Here is an 11,081-nt window from a genome sequence, read left to right on the forward strand (position 1 = left end):
TGATCCTCATACTCCTTCCTATACAAGATGCAATCATTGGGGCATGCGTGCATTTTCTCATAACTCAGCCCCAATGCACACAAAGTCTTTTTAGCCTCATACATGGAGGTTGGTATTGTATTTCCTTCTGGAAGCAAATCGCCTTGAAGTATCAATAATTCTGTAAAACAGACATCACTCATCCCATGTTTTGCCTTCAAATTATACAACTTCACTAATGCCGATAACTTCGTGTACTTTCTACAACCAGGGTACACTGGTTGATCTCCATCCCCAATCACATTGGCAAACTCATACGGATCCGAACCAAAATCACCAAAATCATTATCATCCATATCAATTTCTTCAGACACAAAACTGTACCTACTATGGCCATCATCTTCTTCAACATTTCTGCTAGCATTAGTAGTTGCTTCCCAAGGTTCTCCGTGAAATGTCCAATTCTTATAGCTTTGGTCAATTCCATTAAAGTATAAGTGATCCCTTATAATTCCAACCCCAAACAACTTCAAATTAACACATTTAACACATGGACAACGGATATGTGTTGTAGTTAGAAGATTTTCTACAGCAAAGTTCAAAAATGCTTCCACCCCAAACTCATATGCCTTCGATCTTCTATCCGAGTGCATCCATGACTTATCCATCTCCGACACTATAACCTATTATCTATAATAAAGTGAAAATACAGGCAATGACCATCACTATAGCAGATTATACAATGATCTAATCGCAAGTAATAAACAACAGAGACGACGGGTTTTAATCAAAAACAGACGTATTTGGCATATATAGACGACGGATTTTCAACAGACGTCGTCTATTATACGTAATACAAACGACGGTTTATGAAAAAACCGTCGTGTATAAGTAATACAACGACGGTAGTTTAAAAACACCGTCGTGTAATCGTCGTCGTACGCCTTAAAATTCGTCGTGTCTCAGTTTATTTTCAAGAACACAAAACCCATTAAGAACACAACATATATATGAAACCAAGCAAGAAACCAACATATACATGAAACCAAGCATGAAAACAATAAATCCATTCCCAATTCAACATAACATAGGGTGATTAAAAGATACGACAAAATTAAATCCATTCCCAATTCAACATAACAGATAATGTAATCCATGAACCCATTAAACAGAAAATCCATGAACCCATACCTATAAGCATTGGTGCACTTTGCACCTTCTCCAGAGCGGAAAATGACAAGATCAAATAAAGGTGTCCTTTTGCTGGAAATCATTTGGAAGTTGGTGATGTGTCTTTTTGTGTTGATTTCCAGCAAAAGTACACCTTTATTTGATCTTGTCATGAACCCATTAAACAGAAAATCCATGAACCCATACCTATAAGCACATTATTAACAGATCGCAAAGCATATACCTAAAACCCTTTAACAAAACAACCTAATATCATTCAATGAATTTACAAGGGGAAGATAGGGTTTGTACTTACAGGTTGGACGAGCTCACAGATTCGACGAGCCTGGAGAGTGCAACTTTTAATTAGAGCAGAAGTGAGAGAGCGAAATGTTATGTCGCGTGAAATCTGAAATTTTAGGTTTCAGGGATCAAAGTATAAGACTAAGAGCCAAATCTAAAAAAATTTAGGTCGCGCGAAAATTTTTAGAGCGCGCGCGTTATAAAACGTCGAAAGAAAAACCAAGGCGAAAGTTCTACAAGTACCGACGTAAATTTAATATTCCACGACGGAAACTTCATTTTTCGGATTAAGAACGTAAGGCCGTTCATTTTTCGGATTAATTTTAAATTTATTTTGAATTTTTTATATAACGACGACTGAAAAACCACGTCGGTGTTAAGAAATTAAAGACGTTGTAAATTATATAAACCGACTTACATATTAAAATAACGTCGTTTAAAGCGTAAACCATGTCGTATGTTTTACTGTACGACGTAAAATATGTATTCCACGACCCAACCACCGTCGTTAAAAATTAATACCCTAAACCCATAAAATTAAATTATACAATTTAAAAAATTAAGTTTATAAAAGGTTTTATGGTTTTAAAGCCTAACATATACCCTAGACTACCCAAAAATTATACTTTAAAAATAAACCCCAATAAATAACAACCCTAATCTCTAAACCCTAGACTCTAAACCCTAAACCATAAAACTAGAAGTGATTTTATGACTCATCAAAACAATTTTGTTTTGGATGGTCATTTTAAATTTTTGTTATTCAAAATGAATTTTTTCAAGGTTTATGTGGAAGAAAATATATCAATGACTTCATAGGAGTTGACTTTTCAATTTTCTGATTTATTTTATATTTATTTTGAATATTTTGATATAAAAATAATAAAATATTCTTACCATACAACAAACCACGTCGGTGTTAAATAAATTGTAGACGTTGTAAATTGTAATAGACTACTAAGTCGTTAAAATGACGTCGTTAAAATGAGAAACCATGGCGGCTATTTAACTATACGACGTAAAATATATATTTTACGACTTAACCGCAGTCGTTACATAAACGTCGTCGATTATACCCTGAACCCTTAAGAAATTGAAGATATTGTAAACCATTAACGACTCAATTGTTCAAAGAACGTCGTCTAACTATTTTTTTACGTCGTATTTGTTTAAAACACGCAACAACAAAATACGACGGTTATTGACTTTATTAGGTCGTTGGAAAAGTATTACACGTCGGTTAAGCAATTTGTATGTTTGTTTTTTTTTTAATTTAAGAAAACCTCAACAAATTTTTACATTACATATTATAGAGAAAATTGGTACATTATACATAAATATCAAGTGTTCAATAATTGCCCTGTTTAATAATTTGGAAAACAAACTCTGCCCATTCATTCCGGACTTCATCAATGGCTTCTTGGGGGTATGAAGCTTCCTGGTTTCCCTTGGCATACTGCATAAACAATGACTATTAGGGTTTATAAATAAAAAGAAATTCAATCACAGACGACGATATTTTTCATAACCGACGTAGTATATCCATTCAACGACGTTAATTTTACACGACCGTCGTTGATAATACAAAAAACGACGTGAAATGTATGAAGGTAATTTCTTCTTACCTTATTCTCAAACCCCAAGGAAGGATCCATGATGATGTCCCTCATGAAGCGCATTACATAATACCCGCATTCGACATTGCTGGGTTGCTTTGGTGTGCCTGAGAGAGTTTTCCAAATTACATTTTTACGTCCTGCTCGGGCTATGTGGGTATTATATATTTTTAAAGCACTGTTCACGATGTTTTTGGCCTCTTCATCGACCACACGATTTCCTGGCAGAGGATCCAGAAAATAGACGGTTTCTCTCTTTGCTCTTACAATCAGCAAAATCCAATGACGGCTGCACAAAATTAATATAAAAACGACGGTTATTTACAAAAACGACGTATTATAGTATTTCACACGACGAAGTAAAGTAGCTAACGACGACATTATATATTTATCACGACGATAAATAAATACCGACGTGGTTAGTAGTTTCAAACGACTAAATAAAATAAAACACCGACGTGGTTAGTTTATAAGCTGTCATTTATTGAAAATCTTAAAAACAAAATCCTATGGAGACTAACCCTGGATTGTAAGGCATCATGAAAATCTGTTCACCGTCTGTCTTCTGAAGTCGAGCTGCTACGAGTCGTGATCTTTCAGTTATTGTGCCAGAGTTGGCACTAACTGTAGCAGGGTCGATAAAGCCAACCATACTGCACATATTGGCTTTTTTCAAAACATCGTGTAAGTACCTAAACAAATAAAATAATATAAACAAGTCAGCACACAAAACACGACGGTTATGTATAAAACAACGACGTATTATAATATTTCAAACGACGTACTGAAATAGATGAGGACGTTATAATATATTTATCACGACGGTTGTTAGTTAAGACGACGTGGTTAGTTAGTTAAGACGACGCAATATATAAACCAACGAGTTATTATTTTAGAAGTACAAACCTCATATATACAGCCAATACAGTAGCTCCAATTTCTTCCATGCCTGCAAATTGTGTAATATCTTCAGGCAGGAGGAAGGTATCGCGCTCACCACCAAACACCTCCTTATCAATTGTAAATTGGACTGTCTTATCCTCAGGCAGGAGTGTCGTTTCCACAAAACGACAAAGGGTTTTTAAAGAAGATGGCGCCTCCATTTTTGAATAAGCACCAACTTCAATAACCTGTTTAAAGAAATAAAAAAAATGACGTGGTAATTCAATAAAGACGACGGTTTAAGGAATAAAACGTCGTTTTAAAAGTATTTAAACGACGGTGAAAAAATTGTCGTGGTAATTTAATAAAGACGACGGTTTTATGAATAAAGAGTCGTTTGAAACCATTTAAACGACGGTGAAAAAACCGTCGTTTAAATATTTTATTACGTCTTAAAAAAATTCCGCCGTCTAAGTTTTAAACAAACGACGGATTAAATAAAAATATCGACGTCTGAAATTTTGAAAAACAAATAAAAAAGGCAAAGTTATGTGAACATACCTTGTCGTCATGCTTTTCTTCATCTTCTTTCTCCTTTTCTTCTTCCTTCTCTTCATCTGGCTGATGTTTCCCCATTTTGGCAGTATCATCCTCCAAATGTAGGGATCTCACATCACCTCCAGAGCAGCTAGCTTTGTCAGACATTGGATTTTTGGGGCTTTGGCTAATTCTTGGTTTAAGCATGCTTGGATCAAAATTGGGAATTAATTGGGAAAGCTGACTGAGGAAATGCTCCCTCTCAGCCTCTACCAATTGTTTTGTCCTAGCCTCCATCCTTAAGGCCTCTTCCCTTGCCTTAGCCTCCATCTTTTTAGTCTCTTCTTGAAGGAGAACTCTTAAACTCTCCTTCAAACGGTCGTCAAAGCTCACCCTCTGTGGTTTGGGCAAATTGAAATATTGCCTTGGGGAAACACCAGCACCAACTCCCCTCACCCTGCCTGGATGCTCGGGGCCCAAAGCCATGGTCAGCACATCATTGCTGCCATCTACTCTGACTTTGCCTTCCGAGACTTGTTTCTGCAATTCATCCTAAAACAAAGATAAACAAAAAAACACACGACGGTTATTTATGTACAAACGACGTATTATATAATTTCACACGACGCAATAACATATAAAACGACGTTATTATAACTTATCACGACGGTAGTTATACCGACATGGTTATTTATTTAAAACGACGAAATGAATAAACAACCGACGTCTTATGCTATAATTAAAGAAAACAGAGTAGTGATTCCTATTTAGACCGTTAACGACGTTTTTACAAAAGTTTCGACGTGGTAATATCATTCACACGACGCGAGAATGAACCACCGACGTCGTATGCTATAATAACAGAAAACAGAGTAGTGATTCCTATTTAGACCGTTAACGACGTTTTTAAAAACGTTTCGACGTGGTAATATCATTCACACGACGAAAAATATAACATACGACGTAATAAGAATAATTCACAGTTTAATAAAAATTTAAAACAGAGTGAGTAGGCTTACAATTAATTTTGCCTTCTCTGCCACCTTTGGATCAGGGATGTTACCATGTTTGTCCTGTCTAGCTCTCTTCCATAAGGTAGATCGATCAATTTCTACCCCAGGCATGGTTTCCTCCAATTGATCCTCCAATCCAGCATATCCTTTTCGAGACAATCGATGATTGTACTCGAGTTTCTCCCTAATCTGTGAATGTTGAGAATGCACAGACTGAAAATCTTTGGATAGCCTTGAAGCTACAAAGGCATCCCATTGTGCTTTCTCTATGAATTTATATGTTTCAGGGGGTTGGCTTAATTTCTCCCTGTCATTGGTGTATGGAAGGATATAATGCCTCGTTAGTGTAGACTTGAAATCCTTCCATTTTTTGGCAGCAGAAGATAAAACAGAGGTCTTGCCCCCTTGGCCTACGACAAAAGCCATGTCAACTGCTTCCCAAATCTGCTCCTTTATTCCTTTGGGATTTGGGACCATTTCTTGTCCACAAGTGGGATCCTGGAGCGTGCCAAGACACCAATATACGACTGCATCTCAATATGTGCTTGGCCAACACCTTTCCCCCTTTTATTGTACTCAACAATTGGCCTCAGTTTCTGAAGCTTTCTCTTCACAACACGAGGCATTGTGCTCATACCTCGACCAGTCTTTGAATCATCAGAGATTGTTGTCTGGCTGGTTGGTTCTGTCTCAGCAGATGATGAAGCAAACTTCATCTTCTTCGAAGACTTCATCTCCTTCGAAGACTTGTCTTGGGGACCTACCACTCCAAGCTTCTTGGAGCCAGAATCCTTAGTTTGTTGATGAGAAACCATTTTAACAGACAAAACTGCAAGTGAAAATATTTCAGGAAAACATTAAGAACACAAACGACGGTATTAAAAAAATACGACGTATGATATGATTTTAGACGACGCAATGAAATAATCTCAGACGTAATAAATGTTTAAAACCATTATTTATATAACGTCGTGGTAAATATGTTCACACGACGTCAATAGTAATACACCGTCGTGGTAAAACTATTATTTATATAACGTCGTGGTATTTATGTTCATACGACGTCAATAGTAATACACCGTCGTGGTATTAACATTCACACGACGTAAAACAATAAGATATTTTTCGTCTATATTAGATACCAACCCTAGTTTCTTTTTCTTTATATTTTATCAAATAAGGGAAAAACAAAAACCATTGTTCAGAGAAATCAAACCTGCAATTAAACAAGCATATAAAAAAAGACTATTATATTAAAAACAACTTTGTCAATTTTCAGACGACGCTAGAACAACTGACGAACCGTCGTGGTCTACCGTCGTCTTATTTAGTTGAGGTAGTTGTCTTCAAAGTTGGAAACTTTCCCTCTTTGTCTGTATATTTTATCAAACTTGGAAAGAAGTAAAATGATTTTGGCCAGAAAAAAGGTAAAAAGATTTTTCAAACAAAAAACGTATGAGCATGCAAAACAGTAACCAAAATAGTGAAAATGAAAGCTTACCTTTTGCGTGCAATGAAAGCAAGAGGAAGATGATCGATGTTTAAATTCAGAGACGACGAAGAAGACGAGAGGAAGACGATGAGAAACTCTGACAATGCTCTGACAAGGAAAAAAGACGAAAAGGTTTCTCTGGGAGATTGAGATTTTTAATCGGGTTTGGAAACAGTGCATGTGTAAGTCGAAAAGTTGCTTACATATAAAACCATTTCAAAAAAAAAATACGGCGGTGACATTTAACTACGTCGTTTTTAACTAACACGACGCAATATTTTTAGTTCGACGTGGACTCATTTCATTTAACGTCGTTATATTTAATATAACCGACGTGGATTTTAATTTTTAAATTATGAATATAATTTTTTTTCCCTTGAACTTTCAGTTTATTTTTCAATTACAGTGCGTTATAAATAGAGTTTTTTTTCCGGAGGAAATTTAAAATGAAGGAAATTAATGTTCTGGAATTTAAATAAAATAAGAATATAAAAACAACGACTGTTTTTGTATTACTGTCGTCGTTTTTCGTCGTCTTAAGTAAGACTAAGACGACGTAATATATTTGTTTAGGGACGTTGATTTTTGTTTTAAACGTCGTTAGGTATAATATAACCGTCGTTGGAAATTGTTTCTCTGATTGCAAATTTGCAACGACGTTAGGTATAATATTTTTAGATAAACAAACGCACACACATCATCAACTTCCAAAAAATTGTCTCTCTGATTTCAAATCTGTGTCATCTGTTAAGATTATGATGTGGAACAGAGTTCCATCTGGTAAGATTTCGTAACCCTTGGGATCTCAGAAAAATCTGATTATGTCGGCGGTTTTTTATATAAACCGTCGTGGGTATTTCAATTCTTGTCATTAAGTATATCTACCGACGTAGGATAAGAAAATCAAAGAAAAAAATTGTTAACAAAAATTCTTATTAAGACGACGGTTTAAATTAAAGGTACGACGTATAAAATGCATAAATACGACGTTAGATTTTATAGTACGATTTAAAGAGAACGTCGTAGAACTATACAATAATGACGTCGATATATTTATATTTGTCGTCGTTGTAAATTAATTTAATACGGCGATATTTTGTATTTTACAGCCGTGGATTTGTTTGTAATTAGACAGCGTCTTATACGAAAACCTCGTCGTGTTATTTTATAAGTAAAAACGGCGGCTTTTATTGAAATCGTCGTCTTTACTTTCTACGTCGGTCGATTCATAACTTCTGCCGTTCTTTGTTCGCTTTGATTTTACACTGCGGAAATCTGTTTCAAATAGACGTCGGTTGTTTAATTAAGTACGTCGTTGTTTTTGAACAGCCATTTGAATCTCCCTTGTTAGTTGTCTAAGGTGGTATTAAACGACGGTGTTTTTAGAACCGTCGTCGTTTTAAAAACCACGACGGTTTTCACTGAGACCGTCGTTGTTTTCTGGTCGTCTTTTTCACTTTTTGTAGTAGTGACACTTGGACATGAGTGGTGCAAATCTTAGCAAAGCATCTGATTGGTTGCCGGTGACAAACACACTCCCGTCTTTGGTAGAGTACTTGGATATGTCTGATTGTGGACTTTATCACATACCTGGTGGTATTGCCAACATGACTAATCTTAAATTCCTTAATATCCAGGACAACTCTATCAGTTCTTCTATACCTAAATGGTTGTACAGGCTTAGCCATCTTCAGTCCCTAATTTTTTCCTACAATTTTTTTCATGGTGAGATCTCGTCTTCCCTTGGAAACCTCACATCCATTGTCAATCTTGACTTAAATTCTAATCAAGTTGAAGGGAATATCCCAAACTCCTTGGGAAATCTTTGTAAGTTGACTACTCTTGATATGTCGAGGAACAATCTCAATGGAAGCGTGTCAGAAATTTTTGTAAGTTTTTCTAGGTGTAGTTCAGGTCAAATAGAGTCATTGAGTCTGTTTGGGAACAATCTTTCTGGCCAATTAACAGATAAGCTTGATAATTTTGAAAAGTTGCGCGTCCTTGATCTTGCTAATAACTCAATATCAGGTCCCCTTCCACCGTCCTTTGGCAATCTGTCATCCTAGAAGTTTTGATAATTGGTGATAATAATTTAACAGGTGTTGTCTCTCAACAACATTTCACTAATCTGACAAGATTGGTGCAATTTGAAGCAAGTGGAAATTCATTGACTATTGAAACTACTCCACACTGGCTTCCTCCATTTCAACTTTTTATTTTGGTTTTAAATTCTTGGCATCTGGAGCTATCGGAATTGCCCATGTGGCTTCAGAGTCAAACACAGTTGGAGATTCTTAGCATGCCCAACACAAGAATTTCAGGTACCATTCCTACTTGGTTTTGGAACTTTTCTTCCCAATTAGGCAATATTGATCTCTCTCAAAATAAATTGTATGGTGAGGTTCCACCTATATTTCCCAGTTCGCGGAATCAGGAAATTTTCCTAGGTTCTAACCAGTTCAATGGTTCATTACCTCTTGTTTCATCAACAGTAGAAATACTAGATCTTTCCAACTCATCGTTTTCTGGAACGCTCTTTCACTTTTTCTGTAATAATAATAGCGAACCAAAGGCATTTGAAATTCTTCATCTGGAACAATCTTCTATCTGGAAAAATTCCTGACTGTTTCAGAAACTGGGCAACCTTGGTAGTTGTAAATTTAGAAAGCAACAATTTAATTGGGAATATTCCAAGGTCTTTGGGCTACTTACTCTTCCTCCAATACTTGCACTTGCGCAATAATCACTTGCATGGGGAGTTGCCTCCATATCTAAAGAAATGTACAGATTTGACTATTCTTGACCTTAGTTACAATAAGTTTCTAGGAAAGATACCAATGTGGATTGGAAAAAGCCTTTCAAATTTGGCGGTTCTTAGCCTTCGTTCAAATAAGCTTCATGGCCACATTCCGTACAAACTATGCAGTCTTGCAAATCTCCAAATCTTGGACCTCGCACATAACAATCTCTCAGGAAGAATGCCAAGGTGTTTGTACAATTTTACAGCAATGACCACCCGTTTATACTTTAATCATCCATTTTATATTGTGGGCCGAATAGAGAATGCAAACGTGGTGACAAAAGGCAGAGAAGTGAAATATGGAAACATTCTTCTTAGCTTGGCAATTAGTTTGGACCTTTCAGAGAACATTATCTCTGGAGAAATCCCTGAAGAACTTACCAGCCTCATCTACTTGCAGTCGGTGAATTTGTCTTATAATCTTTTGAGTGGAAGAATCCCTCCCAAGATTGGTGATATGAGAAGGTTAGAATCTCTTGATTTGTCCATGAATCAACTTTGTGGTCAAATTGCTCCAAGTATGTCAAGTTTGACATTTCTCAGTGCCTTGAACTTGTCCTACAATAATTTGACAGGCGAGATTCCGGAAAGCACTCAACTTCAGAGTTTGGATCAATCCAGTTTTATTGGTAATAAACTTTGTGGCCCTCCACTTGAAGTGAACTGCAGTAATACCAATGGGACAGTACCACCGGTAGCCGATCAGAAACACGGAGGAAGTTATTTGCTTGAAGACAGTTGGTTCTTTCTGAGCTTGGGACTAGGATTTCTGTTCGGTTTTTGGAGTGTTCTTGGCTCGTTGTTGTTGAACTTGCCATGGAGCATTGTCTTTTCTCGGTTCCTAAATAGCATTGTGAAGAAGCTTTTATGGGGTAATTGTTGAACATTTTTAACTATTTCTGCTGGTAGATTGACCTTGGTTTGTTCTTTTAGATGTTATCGTTTCCAAAAGTTTAAGAGATGCTTTAGATAGGATGTACTTTTCTTGGATATCGATGATGCTTGTGATCGGGGTCAGGCTTTAAGTACCCCCTTCTTTTTTCAATTGTTAATCAATAAAGTTATCCCTCGTACCGCCGAGGTTTCTTCCACGCAAAAAAGAGATGCTTCAAAAATACGAGTCTACTGAGTTTGAATGGGATGAAAGACAAAAGAATGCAGAGGGATAAAAAATCCCAATCAATACGATTAGAGGCTTGTTTATATGTTTTTCTTAGGAAAGAAGATAACAGCTCATGACGGATGAGAATATTATATATCTTGAATTAGTAAGAATCAAAATCCAGGAG

The 11,081-nt window shown here is 36.3% G+C and overlaps 1 pseudogene across 1 annotated transcript in view; it reads left to right on the forward strand.

Annotated features, from left to right (window-relative positions):
- The window catches only part of LOC109946683, a 14,146-nt pseudogene extending 3,386 nt beyond the window's left edge, over positions 1–10,760 (forward strand). Inside the window, exons 2-3 of the transcript XR_002269770.1 lie at positions 5,569–5,582; positions 8,462–10,760. The product of XR_002269770.1 is annotated as an LRR receptor-like serine/threonine-protein kinase FLS2 (transcript). The remainder of the gene's footprint in view (positions 1–5,568; positions 5,583–8,461) is intronic.

This window comes from Prunus persica, chromosome G1 (assembly GCF_000346465.2).
Source record: "Prunus persica cultivar Lovell chromosome G1, Prunus_persica_NCBIv2, whole genome shotgun sequence".
In the NCBI taxonomy this organism is placed as follows: domain Eukaryota; kingdom Viridiplantae; phylum Streptophyta; class Magnoliopsida; order Rosales; family Rosaceae; genus Prunus; species Prunus persica.